General features: G+C 46.8%; 1 protein-coding gene across 2 annotated transcripts in view; it reads left to right on the top strand.

Annotated features, from left to right (window-relative positions):
• The window catches only part of MBTPS1 (membrane bound transcription factor peptidase, site 1), a 58,414-nt gene that overhangs the window by 53,632 nt on the left and 1,225 nt on the right, over positions 1-3,557 (top strand). The window lies entirely within an intron of this gene.

Below are 3,557 nucleotides of genomic sequence, written 5' to 3'. Positions count from 1 at the left end.
TTTAGTATACAGATGGATTCATAGATTCATAGATGTAGGGTTGGAAGGGACCTTGTAGATCTTCAAGTCTGCCCCCCTGCTGTGGGCAGGAGAGAAAACTGGGCTCAAATGACCCCAGCCAGGTAAACATTGAGCCCGCTCTTAAAGAGACCCAGGGTAGAAGCCATCACCACTTCCCTTGGAAGTTGGTTCCAGATCCTAGCCGCTCTGACTGTGAAGTAGTGCCTTCTAATATGTAGTCTAAATCTACTGTCTAGCATCTTATGGCTGTTATTCTTTGTTACTCTGGGAGGCACTCAGGGAACAAGGTCTCTCCCAAACCCTGCTGGTCCCCCCTAGTAAGTTTATAGATGGCCACCAGGTCCCCCCTCAGCCTTCTCTTGCGAAGGTTGAACGGGTTAAGGTCCCGTAGCCTCTCCTCATAGGGTCTGCCCTGTTGTCCCCAGATCATGCGTGTGGCCCTCCTCTGGACCCTCTCAATGTTGTCCACATCCCTCCTGAAGTGCAGCGCCCAGAACTGGATGCAGTACTCCAGCTGCGGCCTGACCAGTGTTGCACAGAGGGGGATGATCACCTCTTTGGCCCTGCTTGTGTTGCATCTGTGGATGCAGGACAAGGTACGGTTAGCCCTACTAACGGTGTTCTCATATTGTCGGCCCATGTTCATCTTGGCGTCAGTAATGACTCCAAGATCTCTTTCTGCCGTCATGCTTTTGAGAAGGGAGTTCCCCAGCCTATAGGTATGCTGCTGGTTCCTACTGCCCGAATGCAGCACCCTGCTCTTGTCAGTATTGAATCCCATTCTATTTTCATTTGCCCACCCCTGTAACCTGTGCAGGTCCTGCTGTAATCTGTCCTTCCCTTCTAGCATGCCCACCTCACCCCAAATCTTGGTGTCATCTGCGAATTTAAACAGGCTGCTCTTCACCCCATCGTCCAAGTTGCTAATAAAGAAATTGAACAGTGTGGGCCCAAGGACCGAGCCCTGGGGGACCCCACTGCCCACTTCCCTCCAAGTCGAAAATGACCCGTCCACCTCCACTCCCTGAGTATGACCCCTCAGCCAATTTGCAGTCCATCTGACTGTGTAGGCATCAATGCCACAGTCACATACCTTTTTAATGAGAATGGGGTGGGAGACAGTGTCAGAGGCCTTCCTGAAGTCCAGAAAGACTACGTCCACCGCGACACCTGCGTCAAGTGATTTTGTGACCTTATCGTAGAAGGCAATCAGGTTGGTCTGACAGGACCTGCCCCTAATGAAATTGTGCTGGTTGCGCTTGAGCATCATCCCTGCTGCTGGCCCATCGCAGATGTGCTCCTTGATAATCTTCTCAAACAGCTTCCCCAGGATTGAAGTAAGACTAACGGGCCTGTAGTCTACCGGGTCCTCCTTCTTCCCATTTTTAAAGATGGAAACCACACTGGCCCTCTTCCTGTCGTCTGGCACCTGGCCAGAGCACCACAAGTACTCATAAAGCCATGCCAAGGACTCCGTGATAACTCCTGCCAATTCCCTCAACACCCTGGGGTGGAAAGCATCTGGACCTGCTGATTTGAACACGTCCAGCCCCTCCAGAAGTTCTCTAACCTGGTCTTCCCTGACCCTAGGCTTGGTGGAGTTTCTCCCGAGTCCGTCCTGAATCTCGGTAGGGGAGTCTAAGAAAATAGAGACAAAGAAATTGTTAAAGAGGTCTGCTTTCTCCTCTGGTGCGACCACCAGATTGTCAAGCATATCCTGCAGGGGCCCCACGTTACCCAGGGCCTTCATTCTCCCTGTGCATTTAAAAAAAGGACTTTTTGTTATCCTTGATGTTAGCCCTAGTTCCATATCTGCCTTAGCTTTCCTAACAGCCCCCCTATAGACCTGAGCGGTGGAGGTATACTCCTCTTTGGTGATAGCCCCTCCCTTCCGCTGGGGGTACGCCTCCTTTTTGGCAGTCAGGCATTCACGAATGCCCTTGGTGAGCCGGGGGGCCTTTTGGGCACTCTTGCCCCCTTTGCTTCTTGTTGGGATTGTCACCCCTTGGGCTCTGATTATCGTCTCCTTATGGAATGACCACTCATCTTGGGTACCCGGTTCCTCTACTCTCCAGGACCCTAATGCCTCCCCCACTAATCACCTCAGCTCATTGAAGTTGGCCTTCTTGAAGTCTAAAGCTACTGCTTTGCTGCAGGCCCTTGACACCGTGTGCTGGATGGTGAATTCACGGATGGTGTATCTCGGCCAGGAACCTCCGTGAGTGGTCAGACTGCTCCTCCCAGCAGATGTCTGGGTAATTTAGATCACCCATGATGACTACGTCCCTTGCCTTTTAAGTTACTGAGTCCTGGCAATGTTGGAACCTTGTAATAAAGTTAAGAACAATATTAGTAGCTGCTGATTAGAATAAATATATATAGAGAAACAGGTAGGTAGTCTTCAAGGTGCTACTCTACCCTGCCTTCTGCCTAACTTCAGATTTACCACAGCTAAATTGTTCAGAGATGTGTGAGTTTTTAAAGACTGCTTCGTCCGGTGAATGGATTTGATCTCTGAGGTAGGCTGTAGCTTACAGAAACTTGTGCTTCTCTGAAGGAGGTCGTCTGCCAGGTGTCATACATACTGCCCTGCCTTCTGCCTAAAATATGTAGATTATACAAATGGTTTTACCTTAGGTTCAGAAAATGGTTTGTGTTGATCAGAGTTTATAGTTGTTATGGTCTTGAGTTTGAATCAACTTTTAGAGATGGAATTCAGGATTTTGCAGATGAAGCATTTTCATGCATCTCTAGATTGAACTCTTTCACATAACATGAAACAACTGCAAATGTTGGTGTAACTTAAGTACAATATCTAATATTCAGTGTAGTGACTATTTTCGGTGATATGTTAACTGTACCATGTTAAACTGTTGTTTTCCTTTCTTAGGCCTACAGTCCAAACTAAACTGTGCATCTCAAATTCACAGTGACCTTTTTAAATAAATGTAGATTACATTCAGTTGTTTCTACTGAAAGCTTCATTGACTGCAGCACATTGAAGTCTAAATGACACTGCTATTTGTATGATAATTTTTGTGATGATAACCCTTTGGCCAGTCAAGGTTTCTTTTTTTGTCTGGTTACCTGATGGATATTAACAGTAGTCTAAAGGGCAGGCTTTTCAAGTTGTATTTTGGGGAGGGCTGTTTTGTCCTTTAAGTCTGTGGATGGAGAATTCCCATTAAGATGATAAGAATTGTGTGCACGAGTCTGCAAACTGACTCTAGGACAGGAAGGGATTGTAAAGGATTGCCAGGTAGTTAGCAGAGTTTTCAGCTTGATACAGTGTCATTTCCCTCATGAGTTTTCCTTTACTGGCATTGGGATCTCTGCCATTCATTGTGCCATGGATAAGGTTTTCTGTTTTAGGGCTTTAAAAAAGAAGGTTCAGTCTCAAACCAGTCCCTCAGTTTGTCCATGTAAAGCAGCCTGAGCAGTTGAAAATTAATCTGCTGACTGGATCAATATTTGCTGTTAATGTATGGCTTAAATTTTAAAATGTGTTCCTGGTTAGGTTTTTTTTTTTTTTTTTT

Source organism: Gavialis gangeticus, unplaced genomic scaffold (genome assembly GCF_001723915.1).
Source record: "Gavialis gangeticus isolate Ggan-Ray unplaced genomic scaffold, GavGan_comp1, whole genome shotgun sequence".
Classification (NCBI taxonomy): Eukaryota; Metazoa; Chordata; order Crocodylia; family Gavialidae; genus Gavialis; species Gavialis gangeticus.
Note: the sequence above shows the minus strand (reverse complement) of the source record. Positions and strands in the feature narration are given on the sequence as shown.